Source organism: Sturnus vulgaris, chromosome 27 (assembly GCF_052056855.1).
Source record: "Sturnus vulgaris isolate bStuVul1 chromosome 27, bStuVul1.hap1, whole genome shotgun sequence".
NCBI classification, from domain to species: Eukaryota; Metazoa; Chordata; class Aves; order Passeriformes; family Sturnidae; genus Sturnus; species Sturnus vulgaris.
In genome coordinates, this window is record NC_142269.1 from 2470982 (window position 1) to 2494167 (window position 23186).

The 23186-nt window shown below is 42.4% G+C and overlaps 1 protein-coding gene across 7 annotated transcripts in view; it reads left to right on the forward strand.

The window, feature by feature from the left end:
• Positions 1–3668: 3668 nt before the first annotated feature.
• TANC2 (tetratricopeptide repeat, ankyrin repeat and coiled-coil containing 2) overlaps positions 3669–23186 on the forward strand; it is a 165359-nt gene continuing 145841 nt past the window's right edge. For 4 of the 7 annotated variants that reach the window (XM_088179584.1, XM_088179590.1, XM_088179589.1 and 1 more), the window contains exon 1: positions 4194–4278. The gene's annotated coding sequence lies outside the window, so the exon portion shown is untranslated. Of the gene's footprint in view, positions 3712–4193; positions 4279–4874; positions 4895–23186 lie in introns of those variants that run through there. The other 3 variants (XM_088179585.1, XM_088179588.1, XM_088179586.1) reach the window with 3 other exon arrangements.

A 23186-nucleotide genomic window follows, 5' to 3' on the forward strand; every position in this document is an offset into this window, starting at 1 on the left:
CCTATTGCTCTTTTTTTCTTCTCTGGAGCTGTTAGCAAGCCCCGGTGTCAGCCATTGCTCAGATGAAGGGTAATGCTGGCATTAAAATGCAATGTTGGTGGTGGGAGAAGGGTCATAAAGCATGTATTTATATAGTCTTAGACAAACTACAGTCAGTTATCCCCAGCTCACAGTGCTCTTGCCAAAAATTGTAAGAATGAAAATGAAATAGTCAGCAAAACTGAAATCGCCCTTCCTTCTGGGAAAATAAATAAATAAATAAATAAATAAATAAATATTTGTAAAGTTCCTAGGCTATACAAATAGCTCTGCCTTTCATTAGTTACTGAGGGGATGGCAGGCCATGTGTTTCATCAGACTGCTGGAGTGTGAAGAAAATTAGTATCTCACTTTTACAGGATTACACTGGAATATTTTCTCCACAGGCAAATATTTTTTAGATAACAAATACTGTAAGCAGTATTTATTTTTTATATGGTCACACTTAACAGAGCTCATCTAGAAGATCTGGTGGTACAGATGATTTAAGAGACCTAGTGTTTTTATAGCTTCCTGGAGGGGTTCTGGCTATTTAAGAGAAAACATGTTGTTTACTACAGCCAAATTTTGTCTTTGCTGTTGTGCAAACTTCATAGCAGCTCCCAGTACAAACACGCAGAGTTGATTGAGGTTTTATGGGAAGTTTTTGGCTCCCAGATTGAACAAAGAGCTGTTTGAAGGAGTGGTTATAATGGTAAGATGTAAAAGGTGTGGATGTGACCGAAAGGGAACTTGGACTGGATCTCTGCTTCAAAGATCACATGGTGATCCTGCAACTCCCCCTCACGCCTCAGTGAATCTGGAAGGCTTTAAATGCTGTAGGTGATTGGTGCTGATATTCCTGAGATACCTGCAGCTGTGCTTGTGCAGGCCTGGTCAGGTTGGTGCTGTATTTCTCAGGGAGTGTGAAAAGCCGGATCCTGGGGCTCAGCATGCTGTGTGTCCCAGAGAAAACTCCCTATGTTCCAGGGGCATCTGGCTCCTTGGTAAATGCAAGAGAGGCTGTCAGCAGCAGATGATGGATGCCTTCTTCTCAGTCCTCTGCCGCAGGAACTTCAAGCCCAAGGGGTGACTTGACAAAGCTCCTTCATGCCTCCTCGAGTTCTCCCTCTGAAGTCCCCAGCTTACACTGGTACATGGAGTCAGTGTGTGCAGCGTCAATAGCTGGGGGTCCTGTGTGCCTCGGGAATTCCTAAAGCTCCAAACATTGTCCAGGGACACTTGGGGCAACCTTCATACACACCTGCCTGTGTGTATTGGCCACGGCCAGACAGGGCCACGTAGGAAATGGGCACGGCATAGTTTCACTGGAATTCTTGCCTGGGGCTAACAAAAGGTCTAGACTGGACACAAATAACTATATATTTAGACACTGACTCCTCTGTTGCCATGTGGAAGCTGTGTCTTTGGTGTTATTTAATTCCCTTTGACATCTTTCAGGTTGGACATTAGGAGGAATTTCTTCAGGGAAGGGGTGGATCAGGCATTGGAAAGAGTTGCCTGTGAAGGTGGTAGAGTTCCCATCCCTGAAGGTGTCCAAAGGACGACTGGATGTGGCACTCAGATCCTCCCTTCTCTTTCACAAACCTGTGCCTTGAAATATGTTTTCTTAGGAGTGATATGGATACAAATACAAGCAGTTGACATCAGTTCTGAGAGTATTTTCTTGTAGGTGGAACTATTATTCCTCCTTGGAACTGTAACAGCACAGTCAGTGATTTGCTATGCTAATAAGTTGCTGAAGGAAAAATGGGAATTATTCTGGCTTTGTCTTCCACTCGGTATATGTGGTTAAAAAGGACTAAAGGGCAGCAGAAGATAAGCAATTCTGAAAAGCACTTGTGCAGGAAGTAATGAGGTAGGCAAGAGAGTATAGATTTAGAGGAAAACGATCCTGGAAGATTTCCCTACTGTAATTTGTTGCTTAAGTGCTTGTTGCACTGTCTCCTGTGATGCCACTCTTCTGAGAAGGCAAAAGCCAGCAACTGCACTGACAGATGATGTGGATGGAAAGTCTGCATTCACTCTGATCCCAGCTTCATTCCAGAAACTTGCCATCTTGTTCATCGGTTCTGCTACAAATATGCACAAAACCCAAACCAGTGCTCTCTCTGGGTTTCATTAACAGTTCCTAGGTAGGATTCTTTCTATTGCAGTTTATTTCTTGCACAAGTCATTTTCTTGACTCACAACTGAAGATTACCCTGTTGTTTAATTTATTTGGTGATTAATTTGGCACTGTGAGCAGATGTGATGTAAAGCTCTTAGCCATTCCAAGGTGAGATGGAGGCAAACAATCTGCACCCAGGAGGTTTAATGAGGCATCCATCCCAAGGGAGTGGAGATAATTTAATTAAAGGGAACATTTTGTTCTGGACTAGAAAGATTATTTTGTTGACTAAGACAAAAATATTAGTTTTCTTAAAGGGAAATAATCAGTGAAAAAACAGTATTCCGTTTACCATATATTTTTATTGTGCAAAAATAATGTTTTTCCATTTGATGAGAACCCCAAATTTCTGTCACTTACATTTCATTCACACGGACAATTAAACAACACCAAGATGCTGACTGGATTGCTGGTTTCACTGTTGAGGTAATTTAAAAATGTTTATATTAGCTTTAACAGGCAATACAGCATTTCCTGTATGCTCCTTGTGCCTCTGGTCTTCAATTGTATGTGATGATCAGTAAAACATACTGGTTTCCAGGTATTATTTCCAGAAGTCTCATTTGTTAAGAACAACCAGTGGAAGTCAGTAAGGGTGTTGCTGCACACAGAGGTACCTGGAGGAGCTCACAGGCACCAGAGTCATCGTGTTCCATCACATCATGACGTGTCAGCACCCAAACATCCCTCTGGCAGCCCTGGCTGAGCGGTGCCTGCAGGAACAGGGTCACCCCTCAGAGATGGCTTTGGTGCCTTGGCCCTGCGCAGGTGCTGCCAGAGGCCTGTTCCTCGCCTGTGGAGCTGCCCTGGAAAGTGTTTCCTACTCCCCCTCTTGTGGGTGACCCTCCCTGCAGCTCACAGAATCATATAACGGTTTGGGTCGGATGCGACCTTGAAGACCATCCAGTTTGAAACCACTCCCGCTTGTCCTGTCACCCCGGGCTCCGGCTTTCTTGTAGACTGTCTTCGCATACTGGAAGGTCACAATTAGGTCACCCCTGGTTTCTTCTCCAGGCTGAACAATCCCAATTCTCTCAGCTTTTCCTCAGAGCAGAACTGCTCCATCCCTCTAATCATATTGGTGCCTCCTCTGGACTCACTCCAACAACTCCACGTACTTGCTACGCTGGGATCCCGGGGGAGGCAGCTCTGCAGGTGGGGTCTCACCTGCGCGGGGCAGAGAGACCCTGGACATGCTGCCTCACAGGGGTGCGGAGGCAACCCAGGATATGATCAGCTTTCCGCGCTGCGAGCGCGCATGGCTCGGGCACGTCCCGTTTTTCAGCCGGAGCCGCCGCCGCGTCACCCCCTCCCCGGCGGATCCCGCGCGGCTGCCGCCGCCCCTGCATTGCCCCCGCCCCACGGCACCCCGCCCGCCTCCCCGCTCAGCGCCTGTGGCTCGCCAGGCGCGGGCGCTGCTGCCCCGCTCCCGCCCGAGGCTCGGTACAGGCGGCAGGGTGTCGGCGAGGCGCATCCCCCGCCGCCTTCCGCAGCTGCGCCAGGTACGGCCGGAGAGGAAGGGGTGGGGAGGAAAAGGAAAGGAAGGAAAGGCAACGGGCGCGGCGCGGACCCAACAGCAACCGCCCGCAGCGCAGCCGGCGCTCTAGAGGACCGCGGCGCGCCTGTTCCGTGTAGCCGTGCCCTCGTCATGAGGCCGCGCTTGGCCGCGCCCCTCCGCGCGCTCATGGGGGGTGGTGGGTAGGGAGCCCCGGGAGCGCGCGCGCTCGCGCGCCCCTTCCCTTCTCCGCCCTCCGCGGGTTCCCGTGAGACGACGACGGCGGCGAGCTCGGAGCGACCGAGCGAAGGCACCGAGACAGGGAAGAGGAAGGCGGCAGAGGAGGAGCGGCGGCCCCCAGGGAGGCCGCGGCGGGCACGGACAGACGGGCGGAGGGGGCGCTGTAGCGGGCGGGAGGGCGGCGAAGGAGCCGCCGAGGAGGGGCGAGCCCGGCCGCTCCCCGCCCCCTCGCCTTCGGGCGCGCGCTCGCCGCGGCGGCGGCGGTTCCCGGCGATGCGGTGAGAGGGAGGCGCAGCCGCGCTCTGCCCGGGGCCGCCGGCAGCCTCCGCGCCAGGTAAGCACCAGCAGAGCGCCAGGCGCGAGGGTGCGAGTGAACCCCCGCGGCACCAGATTGGGGTGGGACACGACAGGGACACACCGTGAGGGGCCAACGCCCGGCGGTGTGTCGGGGGTGGGGGGGAGGGAGAGATTGCGGTCCCTGCCACGCCCCTCCGGCGGGCAGGGACGGGGCCGAGGGGAGCGTAAGGACAGGGCTGGTGTGGGGGGGGCTTCCTCCCCGCGATTCCCGGGCAGGGGGAGCCCGCGCTGTCGGTGCCTCGCTAATTCGACTGGGATGCGGCGGCGGCGAGCGCCGGGAAAAGGCGGGGTCGGCGCGAGCAGCGAGTTTCTTCAATGAGAAATTGACTATTTTGTTTACAAAGAAATCGACTATGGTGTTTGAAAAGAAAGCTGCGTGCAGGGGTAGGCGATGGGTGTTTATTCCGCCCTGCGGAATGCCGATCCGTCCCCTCGGGCCCTCGGGAGGCTGTAGGGAGGCCGTTCTGCCCGCACTGTGTTTAGCGGGAGGTGCCGCAGGTACCGCACACATGATGCGAACACACACCGCCCTCGCTCCCGCTGCTTGCGGGGACTGGGAGGGTTAAACCCCCTTCCTCTGCGCCCTCGGAGGGGTGAGTAAGGCGTGTGGAGCCTAATGACACACTGTATCTCTCCTTTTACAGGCGTGGGTGGGGTTGGTGGGGGCTAAAATGCAAAAAAGCAATGCGAGATGGTGAGGCAGACTGCGCTCAGATGGGCGTTTTGGAAGAAAAAGGCAGATTCTCGTCCCCGTTTGCGTTGGGAAGTTCCGGAGCTAGTATCGGCGAGCTGATTTAGACAATGATGAACCAGTGCGGGTTTTAGGCTTTTTTGAAGGTGAAAATAGTGCACGGAAAATGAAGTATCTGGAGAATTTAAATAAATGATGGAGGCTAATTAGCACTGCTGGAGAGTGCAGCATAGCTACGATATAGGTGCGAAGGCAAATCAGTGTTGGATTGGGAGGAGAAGAAGAAATACGGCAAATGTGCTGTGGAGAGCAGCAACATGGCCAGGAGACCCTGCCAGAGACATTGCTCAGGCTGGAGCGTGGAATGATTCCTGCAAAATGCTAAAAGCTGGGTGTTGTCTATTTTCCTTATTTAATCTTCGGAACCGATTTTCCAAACCTGCACCTGGAAACATCCATTCCTAAGGCACGAGTTAAAAAGAAAAAATGAGCTGGTGTAATAAGTGCCTTTTTGGTGAGAATGTTTGTTTTGAAGAGGATTTGCTGGCTATGGTCACATGGGGCTTTTTACTGTGCCGTGAGAGACACCTTAAATTATGGGCAGTTGGTGTGGAGGAATGCTTACCTAGGAAATGCATGACAGACCTGTGGTTGAATGAAGGAAATACAGTATATTGCCACTTGCCGTTATCAAAATCTCTTTTTTTGGCTCTGCATACAAAGTGTTGGTGGAAAGAGAGCAGTAATGCTTAGGCAAAGACTATCTCGACCAGTTTGAGGCCTGTGGCTTTTTTATGACTCTAGGGCTTCTAAGAAAATAAACTACTTAGAGTTGTGCTTCTTTTTTGTAGTGACTCGTCGTAAGGGCATCCTACACAGTGAAAGACTGTACTCCAAATTTACCCCAATTTTGTTGGAGTGGCAGGGTCATATCCTGTTTGGATCTCTGCTGTGGCCGTGGAATATTGGAGCATACCGGCCTGCAATGTGGACTTGTAATTACCGTGTGAATTACTTCACATGTGGTTATGTATTCAGGGTAACTGGATGACTAATATAATTTTATAAAATAAACTCCTTATCAGTATTGATTGCCTTGTACAATTCGTCTCTTGTTCTCATCTTTCTGTCTTTTCCATTGGTTTTCCCATGATGTTCTGGGAGCTTCTGGGTTGTTTTAAATTAAAGGTTGCATGCACTAGATTTACTTTCAGTTAAACCTTTAGAAATACCAGTGATATATATGTTGATGTTGAGAAATCCATGAGGATACCTCTTATGTATGGGGAATTTTTATAAGATGAATTTTTTAATGTATTGCAGACAAGCATGTCTAACTTCCTGCTTGCAAATTCTCACGTATTAATATTAATGACCATAAATGCAAATGGTTTAAGGCCCAAATATGTATCATGGACAGCATTACACACACTATACTCTGAGTTTTGCAAGTGTGGGTTTATGTACGTTATATATATGTGTGTTTAAGAACACTTTGATGTCAGGCCTGCCTGTGACACATTTAAGTTATTTATACTATGTGTTCATTAGTTTATAATCTTGTATTTTGTTTAATTTCAGGATTCTTGCTAAAATTCCATAAATTTTGTTAGATTGCAAAAGAAAAACAATAAGGAAGCCAGAGAACTGAAACAACCCCTTGGTACATGAAAGACAAAAACCTGGACCTGTGACCCTCCCAAATTTGTGCATGGTTTTTCCCATTAGAAAAAGAGAAGGATTACATCCTTCCTTGTGTTTCATCAAGGTTTACCTTTTCTAGAGGTGGTTAGACATGAGATCAGCTGAGAGCCTGTAATCCCATGTTTTGCACTATTAAGAAAATCTTCTACTTTGAAATTTTTTCAAAAACAAACCCCTTATTTCTTGTCGCTTTGATGTATAAGCATTGATTCTTTCAACTTTGGAGGATGAATTTTCTTTAGAGTACAATGGCTATTTCCTTTGACAAGGTAATTTCCTTTGACATCCAGACAAACAAATGGCTTTGAGTGTTGTTTCTTGATGAGGTTAGGCAGATTTTAAGAAGTGGTGCCGAATCAGTAACCTCTCATCCCCGTTCCCCCACCCGCAGTGTTGTGGACGCTCTGTCATGTGCTGCGTTGGAACTTTTGAGCAGCTGTTGTGTGAATGGCAACTATTTATGTTGGGGAGTTCATTTATTGCTGGATCAACAAACTGAACTTGACCTGTGGAACGCGAAAGCGACAGGAGGAGGATGCAGGAGTAGGAAATAGAGTGGCTGAGTTTTTCCTTTATGGCAGCCGTGGGCTCTCTGAGTGGTTGATGCCAGTTGGGAACTTGTGTCTGGCTTATTGCACAAAGCCTTAAAATGGCACCTTTTGGTGTACAGGAAGTGAATGGTTTATGTTCAGCACTCCACAAATACTCACGGTCTTGCAGCCTTTGTTACGTCATTGGTTACCCTCGGAGTCAGCCTGATCGGTAATTTCAGATTGTCATGTGCTTTGTTTCTAATGTGATAAATAAGTGCCCACTTCTGGGAATTCTTTCAGCATCCATAGGACATGTGAAGCTCTGTGTTGACACAGGACATAGTGACATTGCCAGTATGGGCTTTGGGAGGTTACCATGGTCGCCAGTGGTAGCAGAATTGACCCCACTGGTTGTTTTTGACTCTGTTTGAACTACTCAAAAGTAGTTCAAGTCTTCAACCAAAACATGGCCCCGTGTGAGCTACTGCAAAAAAACATTAGCTCCAGCCCAACCCAGAATCGCACCTTCGTTGTAACTTGAAGGTGGAGAACATGCCTGTTGCACTCGTTGGAGATAAATTAGTGTTTGGAGCTCACTGCACCTGCAAATACTTGATCCAGTGAACTGGGTCATTTGTCTCTGGTTCATTTGCCAGATGGATTTTATGAGCTCAGAAAAATTAAATTCTAGTTATGTTACTTAGAATGGTTCCAGTCCCGTTATTGTATGGGGCTAAAATGCAGTTGTTTGTTTTAAATTAATTTAAAAAGTGATTACTTTAAATACAAGTTCTACATTACTTAGAGGAAATAGCTCTTGTTTTGTGGACTTGCATTAGAAAGGGAGAAGCTGGGAATTTAGAGCCTGGCCTTGAAATTATCCCTTGTGAAGCTGTCCCATCACAGGGTTCCTCAAGTTTCTACTTCAGCAGCCTGTGATGAAAGGATCTAGTTTAGCAAGGATGCTAAACACACTGCAGAGGAATTTAGCATGGAATTGCCTGTGGGATTCTGATGAGAGAGCAGAAGTTACTTTACTAGGTTGTGAATAAAAATGCTCTGTGTTCTGTGTGCTGTGGTAATGGGACTATGGTGTTTCAGCTCCTCAGGAAGAGAAATCTTTGATTAATCTGTTGAGTTCCCCGAGCAGCCTGGCTTTCTTCCCGGGTAGCATTTATTCCCTGTCTTTCCAAAGTTCATCAAATGGCAGAATTTATACTGTGGCGTGAGAAACTCTCTCTTGAAAAATACTCTATAAGAGAACATTAATTAGTAATGATAAAACGTAAGAAGTACCATTTGGCTCAACTTTGGGTTTGTACCATGTTGTGTCATTATTTGATTTCGAAGGAATCATTACTTATTCATGGCTTTTATAAAGTGTATGTAATAGTTGAGTTTCTATGTATTCTGCATAAAGCAAAATTTGGTGTAAGTTTTGTTTCCTCAGTAGTTTTGGTGAAGTTTTTTCCTGCTCTGAGTGGAGGGCATTTTCGCTAAAACTGATACTTTGTTTGAACTTAAAATTTGAGGAGTTTCTTCCCCACCCCCCCCCTTTTCTCTCCCATCTCTCCTGTTGCATTGTAAAGATGAGGATTATTTAGCTTTACTGAAGAAGTAACCTGAGGTAGGAATCCTTAAGAGGCAGTTTGGCAGAGGTACATGTAGATACTTGAGGAACACCCAGGATCCCGGTGAGCTGGTGTTACTGTTCCTATTGGGGCAGGTCTGTGCGTGCCGCCGGGGCGCTGCTGCTGCTGCTGAGCAGCGATGTGCGAGCTCTTGGCAGGGAAGTCATCTGGGAGACTGGTGGCATCACTAATGAACAGAGTGATGAATCATGCATGTTGACATTTCAGCTCTTAGCAGTATTTGTTGTTTATTTGTCCTTTATGGAAAGAACATATTTGTGACCGAAGGAGTATCTTCCTGAGCAGACTGGGAGCTCTGCAGAGTGAGGGCAGGCTTGCTGTTAATTTTGCTGTTTGGCTGCGGAGGGATTTGTTGTAAGAGATCTTTGAGACACGTAATTTCAGATTCTTGGAGCAACTTGTTGCTCATTAGTTGTTCACTTGTACTTAATGAGAAAGAATCGAGTGGTATGTCTGGAGTGGAGGTCCTGGGGTAGATGAATGATCCTTTCTTGCACCACAGGCAGTTCCATTCATGGTGCCCCATTTCACAGAAGTTACCGAAAAGTCATTTGATGAGCATTTGTGCCCTTACTGTGCTGATCAAAGCGGAGCAGGCTCAAAGCTGTATTTGTTCCTCGATGTGCTGCAAGTGTATGCAAATACCAAAAGTGTTTGCCATTATCTTGGCCTTCCCAGAGTTTGGAAGAATGCTTGCTGCTCTTTCCTCGAGTTTTTAATTTGCAAATTTGTGATCATTTCTTTTAGAGTGGGTTGCACATGAGACAGCAGTGATATGCTTGTCATTTGAAATTATTTGTCTTTACGTCCAGATTTCCATATGTTCTGGTTTTCTGCCACTGGAATTAGCTGACTTGGTTTCAGTGATCAGATTTGCAGATTTCCCTTTGCAGATTTCCAGTGTGTAATAGTTGAAGCTCGTATCACACCACCAATGAAATTCAGCTGACTACTTGAACTACATCTTTTACCCTCATCTGCAGGGAATATTTTTAAGATTAAAATATAGTTGAGGAAAAAATCCCAAATAACAGTGATTAGGGTAAATGCATCGCTTTTCTCTGAGTTCCTCACTTTATTGGTGGATATTCAATTGTCTTATTTTTACTTATACTTACATCAGCTGTAATTGCTAATTACGGTTGAATTGTAGTGATCTCAAATTTAAGATTTGTAATGGTCTCATTAATGAAAGTAGTATTTTGGATAGGTAAATCGTTACTTGCAATGCAAGTCACACTGGATATTTTTTATTAATTAAGAAGTGTGAGAAAATAGATGGTTAATTTGTATTTTATGATGAGGAGCTTCTGTTTACTTACATTCCTTTTAAATATTTTGGGTATTTATTTGATTTTTCTCCTTCATGCCTGTAGGATTTCCATGTCAGGTACAATAATATTTGACAGATTGCTGCTATTTTTCTGTATTCAGATTATTTAAGCGAAGTGCTTTTATAAAGTAATCAGTAGGAAACACCTCTGCTGAAATTTATATTTTTTATATGCCTTAATGGGTAAGGCTTGTGTATGGGTGTGAATGGTTTCTTACTTTTTTTGTGTTCTCCTCAGGTGGCTTTCTTAAAAATTTCTGTTTCCTTCATAGTTTGGATGACAACCTTGATGAGCACATATGAAACAGAGGAACTATCAGTGCATATGAAAAATACCAAAATTAAAAGACAGTGTGAAATATCTTTCAGAATGGGAGTTTGAATATTTATGGTATTGGTGGTTCAGAAAGGAGTTGTGCATTGCCTCTAGTAGGCTGAAAAGCATTAACTGATATTCTTGACAGTGTCTTAATGTCTTTAACGTGGAAGCTGTTATGGTGTCTTCTGTTCCTGCCAGTCACCTTGTTAGTAATCCAGACTTCTCTGGAGGTGAATTTTCTGTCCTTGAATTGCAGAGTGTGAAGCTCATTGAGTGGGATCCTGTGGTCAGTGTTTTAACTGTTGACTTAAATATTGGTAGCAATATAAATACTGTCTTGATGGGCTCTGATGCCATGCTTAACCTTTCCAGTGGGCTGCCTCTGGCTGAGGTTATGAAATACTATTTCCAGTAAAGTCAAGGAGAAAATACAAGGAAAATTGGGAGAAGACATTGGAGAGACACAAATGTGAATTGATTCCTGGTCTTGTATCTGGAGGTATAAATGTTGAAGGTTTTAGATTCTTTCTGCATTTGTTAGATGGAGTATTGCTTATTGGCTTTATTGTTTTAGAGAAGCAACACAAAAGAAAATATTGCTCTTTGAGGAAGTTTTGCCTGCCCTGTCCCATCATCCAGCTGGTGAGTCCTGCTGAAAGCTGCTGGTTTCTCAGCTGTGCTGAACCAGATGTCTGGGTGTAAGGTAAAAAGAATAATCACATTTTACTGCCTTCCTCCTGGTGTTCTTGCCCTGAAATTGCTCACTAGTAGAACTGATCAAGTGGAGTTAATAATCCCATTTTGTCCCACCAGTCTGTCACAGGAGATTCTGGTACAGCCTTTTTCCATCAATAAAAGTGAGCTTCTGCTATTTTAACTTCTTGAGTTGGATTTCCTGAAGTTGACATTTTTAATGAAGAAATATAAGAAAGTGAAGGAACAATGTGCAACCAGAGTGTGCTGAACAGTGAAGTGTGCATATCCCTGTGGTTGGTCCTTTTATTTACCTCATTAATAACAGACGATTTTCCTTTTTGCCTTATCTTCCATTGTCTCATGAAGGATTATTCTCTGTCTAGAAATTATTTGTTACAGTAGGGTGCCCTTAATGTTCCACATAGCAGTGTGAAGAGGCCTAGTAACAAGAAGATAAAGGTACAAAGTGCTTTTGTAGAAATTAGTTCCATGTTTTGAATGCTGAGAGGTATCAGTGGGAAAGCCTGTACGTTCTGCAGTTCACCAGGACTGGGGGATGGCAGCATTTATTAATTAATTTATTTGGGGTGCTTGGAATTTGAAATTGGTCGAAAAAAGTGTTGTCTTTTCAGGCCTAAGACACCTGTGATACTACTGCTTCTCCAGGCTCCTTCAGAGCTGGCACATTCCTTGTTCCCTGTCTCAGGTCTGCTCAGTGTCTGAGCAGAAGAAATCTGGGAGTGGAAGGGGTCAGTGACTGAGCAGATAATTGAAATGGCCTTAGCCAGCCTGTTCCTGCAAGTACTCTACAGGAAAGTCTTCAGAAAAGGGCAGTTTAGCAGGCAAACAGGTAAACAACTTTCTATCCTAAAGAGATTTTATGGACTGGAATATGGAAGGGTTCTGAGAGAGGGAAAACCAAAGTAAAATAGTGAGGATAGATTTTTAGAAATCAGTGATGCTTGGAGAAGAGATACATAAGGATGTGTGTGTGTAACTTTTAAACTGAGCCTGTGGAGAGGTGCAAATGCAAGTGGATAGTGTGATTTGAATTATCAAAATAAATGCTTGTGCCTGCAGATTTTGCTGATTTATCCCAGCTTGCAGGTCCTGGTGTTCTCCATGAGACTTTATTTTTAAGGTTATTTGCAAAATTATCTGGGTTATGGCAGGTATTCTTTGTGTGTAGCTTGATCTGTTTTCTGTATACGTTGGAGTTTAATGCTGATTATCTTTTCGAGCAGCTTTTGCAGTTCTACATAATCTTAGTTTAATAGATTATTTATATTTTATGGAGGGACAAATTCCCCATTTTTTTACTTAATAGGTTTTTCTCCTCTTATTCAAATGCTTTTCCTATTTAATTTTGAGTGTAAGATTTAATTAGAGGACCCCAACTCAGTTTTCTGCTGCTTCACACGGTTGTTAGTATGAGATACTCAGCTTCACAGTTAGAACTTCTGTGCTGGATTGAAATCTCTCAGAGCAGCTTTTCACTGGCACCAGCCTTTGGTTAATATTTGCGTGGGGGCCATGATATCCCATGTTTTCTTGTCTTCAGGAGTGGGGATTTAGTGTAACAGGCACCATGAAAGAAGGGACTATTGTTCTTTGGAGGCTGAAGCTGTAATGGAGATACATGTGCCCATCCGCTTTCTCTTCAGACTGGTAATATCATCTCTGTCTTGGTTTAGAGAAAATGAAGAAGCTGTAAGGCTGACAGCAGGCAGTGCTGCTCCACCTCCTCAGCAGAGGTGGAAAGGACCATCTGGCACTATGTGGGTAGCAGTTATCCCAAAAAGTAATAACAGTGGGAGTTCTTGCCAGTTACAAGTTGTGATCACAGGCCAAATGGTGTCATTCTAAATCAGCGTACGTTTTCAAAAAGGAAGAGATGCAAGTATTTATTTTTGCCAACTTGAGAAGTATTTTCAGTTATGGGGGTCTCTGCTGGTGTTTTAGTCGCTGGCATTTGAGAGAAAGTGTGAGGGGAGTAAGTCAGGAGTATGGCTGTGATGCCTGCTAGACCAGCTCCTAGGCACTAAAAAAAGTTGGCCTTTTTTTTGTATTATGTAAGCCTCAACTTGATTAATCTATGAAACTAAGGAATTTTTTTTACAGGCTATGTAATGGAGTGGTGTGTTGATTTGATTTAGACTTTGCCCAATGGGGACTGAAGATATCAGTCCTTATCTTTGGCATTACTAGCTAGTCTTGAACAAGTTGCTGCTCGAAAATGATAAGAAACACTTGTAATGAGGTGTAAAACTCTCTGTCTTGCTTTTAGAAATAGTTGAATATGGAGGCCTGTGGTATTTTTGTCTGAAAAGTTGGATGTGGCATATTCAGAAGTGGCTGTGTAGTGGCTCCAGAGCTGGCTAGCAGGTTGCTTAGTAACCCAGATCGAGGAATTGAGAGTGCACCAGTGAAACCTGTGGATGGCATTGGCTTTCAAGGTGTTGCAGGGATAAGAAGAAAGGATTGGATTCAAATGGATCTTGAAAAATTGGAAGCATAGAGTATGAACAAGTTAATTTCTCAGTGTTTATTCTGAATAAAAACGGTCAGCATTATAAATACAGAAGAACAGGACAGCACACAAAGTGCTGTAAAACATCTGAAATGAAAATTGAAAAATATCGTTTGCATGTACAGAGAGCAAGGGAAGTTGAGGGGGAATTGGGAATTTGTGCCCTTTTTCAGACCTGAGTTCTAGCTGTAGACTTACTCAGATTCTGTCACTACTATGGATCAGTGTGAAGAAAATTTCTACACAGACAGGCTTTCAAAGAGGGCTTTGGTCTTTATGAGACTTTCTGGGTAATTGTAGCTGCTTTCCTGTCAGTCTGCATTGTGTCTGCACAGGGACTTTGCCAGGATCTTCCCAGCCCCTGCATAGCTGTAGCTTCAGGAATCCTCATAAAGTGTCTAAGCTTTGCTTCAGACTCTGATTTCGCTGATTTCTTTGTATAATGACTTTGTTGTTGTTGTTGGTTTGTTTTTATTAAACTGCTTTTGCCTCTTGTAAATGTCCAAAAGCCCAGCTTACCATATCTGATCAATGAAGATTCTACTCAGTCAATATCAATAAAGATGCAAGTCTACTGAATGCACCCCTAGTCCTTGCAGCTGTCCGTGTTGTGTTACTGTAGTTTGGATCTTTGGGAGTAGAAATCACAGTTGAAATTGGTGGATACATGTGCAAATTTTTGAGTTACAAATGTTGTTTTGTAAGTGTATGCATGTGGTTGTTTAATCTGTTTACCAAATTATTTCTATTAAGAAAAATGGTTTAAGTCAGACATGAAAACACCATTTTGGAATAGTCGATTGCTTAATTTTTTGTGGCAAGTTTTCGCACTCACATATACCAAATCCATTGTGTGGCTTGTAGATACCTGATGTAACTATATGCTGTGTATTCTCTAACGTTGCTGGTTACAATGAAAGTTTTGCACTAAGAGAGCGCTTATGATTAAGGTAAACTTTTGCATTGCTTTTGTCCTCACAGACAGGCAGCCAAAAAAGCCCTACGAGGAGCTGACTGTCACCTTTACTGGTGTGTGTGTTTTTGTGTAGTCAAGGTTTTTGACTCCAGCATAACCACTAACAGTCAGGTGCAAATAAACATTCTTCATAAATGGGGGCAAATGAAAAACCTTTCCAAGTTTGGATAAAACAATCTTTAAAGGAAGACTAAATCACACAACATAAGCTTATTTAGCTGTTCATCATTATCTGGAAACCGAGGAACCATACAAACCTTCCAAATGATGAGTCCGTCTTTATGTGCCGTGTGCTCTGGGTTGGTTTTCCTCAGTTTAAAAGTAATGTAATATGCAGAACAATCTTGTGGTATTAATGATTACCTGTTCAGCTGTCGATGCAGCAGAGCTGAGTGTGGATGTGGAGATTTATTTACCCTTCTCAGATGCCACATCCTACCACCTGTGCTCTTGTGTCTGATGGACACGAGTGCTGGCTGCAATGTGCAGTTCTGGAATTTGAGCAGCTTAAACCTCTCTTGTCAACCATCTATGGTATAAATCCCCAGATTTATATCTGCTGGCACTTTGCTCGTAGTCTAGACACTTGTGCTGAACTTCTTTGTAAAGCCAAACCTGCCTGCTTACATTCAAGAAGTGTCTTTCTGTATTGTATTAAGAGCTTATCCATATGGTTCAGGCTTGGAGTGCAGGAAGTCTGCTGGCAGCAGGCCTGCTATTCCATTTTCTGAGCTCAGGCTCCTTGTGAATAGTCAGGACGAATGAAAAAACAACCGTAAAGCACAAGTTGTTGTCTGACTGATTTCTAGGTAAGTTTTGCAAGAAAATTTGAATAAATATTAATATTATGTGTAACAAATGATATGGCGTGGCTGGTTGTGGTGTAAACTGCAGGATGTGATTAAAAATGAGATTAAGCATGAGATTGAGCAAGTGTATAGGGGCTGGTTTGGGGAAGAACAGTCTCCACTTGGGCCTCATTCACTCTGGTTTAGGAGCAAACATAATGGCTGTTAACTGGAACAGGTTTCACTGCCATGAAAAACGATGTTTGTATTTCCTTTTGACACTGGATATGCTTGGTCGTTTATCATTTATCATTAGAAAGAGCATCTGGTCTTGATTTTTACAATTAATTGGATCAAGAGCTATTTTTTATATATTGTTTTATTTTGGAACTTTTTGTGTACAATATGGAATGCTTTTTAACAAAAATTCAAACTTTTTTTTACCTCCCAGACTCTCTTCCAGAGAAAACAATTTTGCTTCCGCGTAAATTGTATATAGTGACTTTTGAGTTCTCTGTAAGAAAACAAGCCCCAAATCTCCTTGAAACTGAGGCTGACAAAGCCATGGCTCTAACAAAGCACTTGTTTCCTGACTGTCAAGACTGCTTCTGTTTGTGAGACTTCCCAAACCTGGGCTGAACTTTGAAGGGTTTTGGTTTTCTGAGGATTTTCATGACACACCAGCAAATAGAAGATCCAAAAGGATATCCTGAATTTAATAGACAACAACAACAAAGGGAATAAATTCTGGAGCCTTCTCTAACTCTCTGCAAGGGCACAGAGTCTGGCTCTGTCACTTCAGTGTATAATAGATGTGACTAGACCAAGCTCAGAAGACATTAAAAAATAAGTCCATAGTAACATACAGAATTTTGTATATTAATTGATCTTGCGGGTTTTTTGTATTTTTTTTGGAGAAATAGCTTTTTGTTTGATATAGTCCACGCTTGTGTATGTTAATGCAAGTAGCATCTTTTCAAATGTTCCGGAGGGTCTGTGTAGGAAGGGACGTTCAGTCTCAGCCTGGAATTATTTTGGATAATTCAAAGGAACTACAAAATTGTTGTGTAGGGTGCCTGTTTGTATTTTTAAGATTCTCTGTAACACATCATTCACATCAAATATAGCTAGAGAGAGCCCAGTAAAAAGCATTGTGTGTCCTTTCTCCCCCTTGAAAAAACTTGAGTTTCCATTCCTGGTGTCAAGTTGTTGTATCTGAAGTGCTGGTGCTATTGGGATGTGATCTGTTTTGGTTTTTTTTAAATATAAAACAGAAACAGGAAATTATTTATTGAAAGTATAAATACTTTATAAAATTTAGTTTTATTATTTTCTTCCAAATAAGAAACCACTTAAAATATTAATCACTTCAATTACATGTTTAATGTGCCTAATATGGAAAACGGAAAGATGCAATATTTATAGCTGTTTGCCTTTTAGATAAAGGAAAGATGTCTCCAGATTTCATGTTGTGTTACTTGTGTACCTCTGGGACTTCCTGATTATCCTTGAGGAGATGGATTTTATCTGTGTGCAGCTTGCTAGCAGGGTTTTACTAAATCATTTGTAGAAATACTGTAGGCAAAAATGTGGAATACCCTGGAAATATTGTCAGAAAGCTCCAGAAAGAGCCTGGTATTTTTTCAACTGTGTTTGGTTTGTTTTCCTCCAAAAATTGTTTTTACCCAGTATAGATATCAGATGGTGAGCTTTTGCATGTTCCTCATTAGAGGAACATCAGCTTGGTTTTCCTTCCTTTATTTGTGCTCTTCCTCTTCCTCCTCCCTCCCCCTTCTCATCCTGCTGTTGTTTTATTTTTGTAGCGTTGTAGAATTGGAGTAGCAGGGCGCCAGGAATTGATCTCTGGTCCCTCGAGTGCAGTGAGTTGTGGGTGGGCAGCAGAGCCTTATGCAGGACCTGCTGCACAAACACCATTGATTTCCCTTCTGCTGATGCGTGCTCAGATCTTCTGAAATAAAACCGTTTGTGTGAAGTGAAGTCTTCCACCTCCTCACGCTTAGGTGATTTTTATCATTCTGCTTGTTAGTAATGGGAAGGATTTAAGTAAATAATCACACAGAGAGAAGCTCCTTCCCACTTTCCTCTTCCATCAATGTGCAAACTTTTAAACCATTAAAAGCAGCCATGGATAAATGTTTCTACCTGGTCTTGAGAGAATTGCATGTGTGTGACAATAAAGTAAATGTGATGAGAAATTATTCATCTTCCAAAGGGCACCAGTCTGTGCTGGTGAGCAGGACTGAGAGGCAGTATCAGCTTCAAAACACCCTTGAGAGCAAATCTGCTTGTCCTTCATCCTCTGAGCTCTCCCAAAAGGAGGTCAGGTTGGCATCCCTACTCTAAGAGAGTCTGTTTTCTGGGAACTCCAGCTTCTGCTCTGTGTCTTTCAGTAGGCTGAAAGGAAATCCTTTTCTAGGATGGCAATCTCTGTATTTTTCCAGCATCCCTGGATACTTTTCCCCCCGAGTTGTTCTGCCTGTCAAGATGACCCAGGAGCTGCCTGTGTGTGAGAGTAAATGTTATTTTCTTCTCCCTTGCTGTGAGTTGCTCCTGCAAGCGCAGGTCTGTAAACACCAGGGCTATTGTCTTGTGCATCCTGAGGGTGAAGGAAGATGAGCAGATAAATTATTGGACAACTCAGGTAGTGAAGATGACATTGACGGAGAGAACAGCAACAAGATGTTTCTGAATTTATAAATGTGTTTCCCAAATAGATAATCGCACGTCAATAAATATGCGGATAGGGTGGTGGGAAGAGTAATCGGAAAGTGGTGAACTGAGTAACAATGTATTTTCAAAAGCTTGTGTGAAAAGGCTCCCAATCTCCTAACGGAGAATTTAGAGAGAACAAAAGCTCATCAGAAGATTAACACTGACTTGGTTGAGGGATTTAGAAGTCAAACAGGATTTTGACACATTTATACCTGTGCTACAAATGCCAGTCACCATCCTTCTGAAGAGGACAGACCATTGCACTCGGGGTGACTCGGCTATCAGTGATGGATGAGTGTGCAGCTGCTTTGTCTCCTTGCATGCACATATGCTGCCCTTTCATGGTAGCTTGGATCAAAGGTTTTAGAATGTATTATTATTTTCAGATAAATGCGAGGAAAGGAATTTTAAATATGATGTAATAGATTTTTCACAAGAATTTGTTAGCATGATGTATGTGGGGCAGTGGTTAAGGGGGTGGGTGCTGCTGGGACTGAGGTGTAGGGAGTGTAGTTGTGTATTTGAGATGAAAACTGCCTGGTGTTACAGATGCATTTCTCTTTATCTGGGAGGCAGACAGACTTGAGAGTGAATTGGAATGCGAATCAGCTAGACACCCTCAGAGTAAAGATTATAGGTCACCTTTTACTCTAAGCAGCATCTTCCGTGGATGTTTAGTGGAATTTCACATCTTTAATTATTAGCTGAGTAGCGGAAGCTAGTAAATCTTCATGACTTTTTCCCCCAAGTCCTGAATTTACCGTGCTGTTTATGTGTATTTGTAATAAAGTCTTAGGGACTTGGTCTCTTGTTGACTGCAACCTTTAACAGAGAATTTTATATGGTTTCCCTTTTTCTAACAATTTAATATATTCCTTTATTTTTTTTTTGTGTGTGTGTATGTATATGTATTTATAGTCATAATTTTTATTCTGCAATAGTCTGGAAAAATGTAGCAAGAGTACATTTAGAGAGGACTGAGTAGCATTTTTTAGCTGGCAGTGGGGAATGGAGTAAATTACTCGTCAGTATTAGACATTAATCTGTCTAATTGCTGCCTGAGTTTTCTACAGATGTTTTACAGCAAGCTAATAAAATGTGCCCTGACTCAAATGATTTTATACAAACAAATATAATTGAGGGTTAAAGAGAAGGTTTGTTTGTTAATAATACTGAAATTCATTCCTTATCTTCCTCTTTTGATTACTTCAGGCGGGTAGTTATTTTACGTTTGCTTACATAGATTAAATTAAGCATTCAACTTTACTGCCAATACAGTGTGAGTACTTAAAGCAGGTGGGGTTTGTAGCAAAAACAGCCTGTGAAGAAACTCTTTCCTGAAGCTGATGACAGATCTTTTTTATTAACTGCTGCAGTAGTCATATAATAGTAATTTTGTAGCAGTAGTAACTTCCTAGGAGGATTTCAGTTTCCGAATCTAATTGTCCGGTGTCAAATTACCTAGAACTGACACTGAATCTGTATTATATTTCACATATTGATACATGATTCAAACTGTGTTGGGAAAGCAGGAAGCCTCTTTATTCTGGTGTAAGTGGAAGAATCCTTTTTCTTGAAAGCAGCATAGGGACTACGACGAAACCTCGCTATTTTCTCCTGTGTGTATTAGTGTATTAAAAGTAATTATTATACAAAAAATCGCTCATGAGCAGAGTAACCTTACAACAGGAGAGTCCTCAGCTTGACTCACTGTTCACTGTTGACTCAGTTGAGATTTTCTTATTTTAGTTTCTTTTTCTGGTTATTGCTGCTCTGTGAATATCTCCCGTAATGGGTTGTGGGAGCAGTGGAGGAAATGGACTTCCTATACCCGGAAAGCCAAAGGCAAACACATGCTATCAGCTCTTCAGAATGAGCTTGCTGGGAGAAGGAAGATATTTGGTTTTTTCCTGCAAGCTCCATTTACTATAATCTTAATTGCCTGGGCTTTATAGAGAAGAGAAATTATTTCTTAGTCATCAGCTTTCCTATGTTTTCCCATATTATTTTAATAGTTTCACCTTAAGGGAATTTTTGAGATCTATATCAGTTGTTATGGAGGAACGTTGTAGTGGCTCAGTGGTTTGGTTAATAGAAAATGACTTGTAAATAAACTAAACCAAGAAATTTTCCTAAGAGTCACTTTTGTTCCTTTTCAGTTGTTTTGTGTGAAGTTCAATGCTTAATTAATTTAGAAAAATTCTGCATTTGTGTTTAAGTGGAATGTGATGCGAGTTAAATTTTTTAGTTGGTTTTCTTGAAAAAAAATCAAGTTGCTCATGCACCCATCAGTGCCATGTGAGAATCTCATTTCCACATAGCTCTGGCAGTGCTCGGAGCGTTGTGTTGTCCCTCAAAGCTCTGAGTTGTTTCCACTGCAGATGGTGTCTGAGGCATGGCAGGCACCACCATGGCTGCACACTCTGTCAGTGAGGAGCATCTCGCTTGCTTTGGGTGTTAAAGAGGGAATGTAGTGCATTTACTAGGGTCGAATAATGCTGAGGATAAGCAAAGGAGCTGTGTGAGTATTTGAATGTCTCCTGATGGAGCTAGATTTTAAACTTCTTAATTGATATTTTTTAAATTTTAAAATTAAGACCCCCATTCTTGTAATGATAGCAGGGCCTGAGATATCAGTTATAATTAGCTGAAGTCATAGCACTTCATTGCATTACGTTAACTAGTGCTGCTTTAAAAAATTTGGTTAATGGGAATTTGGTTAAATTTGCAGCACAGTCACTGGGAGCAGCCATTAGGACATCCTGTGAACAGGATTTTGGGTGGATAACCTGTGTTTTGCCTTTTATAGCCAAGTGCTAAAAGCCTGAGATATGCTGTTGTATTTATCAGTTTCTTCTGGGGAAATGGAAAATTATCCCTGCAAATGCAAACCATTAATCTGGCTTGTGAGTTTAGGAAGATGGATCACCTTGTGATACCTCCATGTTTGTATTGTGTCATCCTGAATGAAATCACCCTTCATGCTCCTTAGATGGCATTTGAATAAATACAGAAAAAAGTTGCTGTAGGCTTTGTAAAAGAAATTGCTGCTTTCTGAACCCCACCATGTTCTGGTGAGGGCACCAGCAAATCGTGGAGTAGAGAGAAGATCCAGTTGATATAATTCACTTTTCAGCAAAATTTCATCCAAAGTTTTTCAGAAAAGACATTTTAGAAAACTCAATGGGCACAGCATGAGAGAGTCTTGTCATGGGCAGTAATGGGCTAAGATGGAAATAGGGATAGAAATAAATGGTCAGCTGCCATGGCAGAGGGATGTCACCTGTGGAATTTGGCACCAGGCTCTGTAGGACTGTGCTAATTAATGGGCTCAAACATGGAGACGACTGGAGATGATAGAGACTTAGTAGAGTAGAAGCAAAGGATGGCTGGAGGGCTGCAGAAGGGTCCTAATCCTTAATTTCTGATTAATAAATTGGAATGAAATACAACAAATATAAGTGCTGCATGTGCTGGAAAAACAAATCCAAGTTACAGAAATTTATGATTCCTAGCTGATTGTTACTGCTTCATAGAGAATCTTGGGTTATGACTAGTAGAGCCATGGAAACATCAGCTCAGATCTTGGCATCTTTAAAATGTAAACAAATCTCAATGAGAATTGTTGGGGATTAATAGGAAAGAAATAGTGAATAACAGAAAGCATTTTGGAGCTATTGTGGAGTTTTTTGGAAGGGCCACGTACTGCAGCCTGAGGTTTGGTCAGCTCATTTTGTAGAAGATATTTTAGAGCTGGGGAAAACTTAAATAGGGTATGACTTAGGTAGAAAAGGAATGATAGTGTACAGAGGAACTGAGCAGTGAAGAAGGAGATGCGTTTTGAAACCAGTTCTTGGAAAAGAGTGAATGAAGCACGGATTTCAAGTGGAATATACGTACATACCATGTTTGTCTCTCAGCATGATGCCCTTTAAATCCTTGCTGGAAGTGAGGTCATGCCACTTTTCCTGTGTTCTTCAGTGTCCATATTCATCTTCTTGCCTTGGCTCCTTTCCTGGGAGGTGTCGCTGAGCTGGGGAGTTGCTTCAGTCGTGTATTAAGGAGGGATTTGATCATGGGTCTTGTGATCTTTAGAGGCTAACAAGTTAAATGAATGTATCACACAGCTGGGCAGTGGGGATTATGAATATTGCTTTAATAGCAAGGGCCCAAAAGCCAAGAGCAGAGATTTTCCTCCTTTGCTTTCCTTGTGTGTGTTCATAGAGCATAAAAGCTCTCTCTGGTAGTTGAGAAAAATATGCCTTTTTTTGGATTTGTGTTAAGACTATTCTGGAGTGGTTTCTGCAGTATCGTTTGCATTATTTGTCTCTAAGAGCAATAAACTTTGGAAAACGTGCTATCCATACTCAATTTAGATTCAAGATAATCCAATCTAGCTGCAAGACTCTGAACATTTAACTATTTTTCACATTTCAGGCTCATTCTTGCTAAAGAAAAAAGCCTTTTTGATACGGGTGGTAATACAGCCAGGCGATTACTGTATTTGCTGTAACGCATCTTGATGTGAGAAATGTTTTTCTGCAGAACTTGCCTGAGCAGATTTCAGACCATTGTTTCTTAATAGACATCATTCCAGAGTATAATAAAGGTGAATCAGGCATTTTGACTATGTTAGGTACAGCAAAGGAGAGAATGGGTTGCTGTTTAAGGCTGAGACCAAAGAACTGGGACTGTAACCAAAAGGGTTCCTCAAGCCTTGAATTCCTCGAGCTCTGGAATGAGTTTGTGTTGAAGTGGGGGGTGTGTGTATATATATATATATGTATGTATGAATATTGGATATAGAATGCAGTTACTGCTGTGGAATGTGAAATTCTGCTCTACAGAGAAAATCTTTGCAGCGCTGGTAACAACACTTGTGTGCCAATCCTCCTTCCAGACAGAGACTCTTAGAATACTGTAAGGGTTA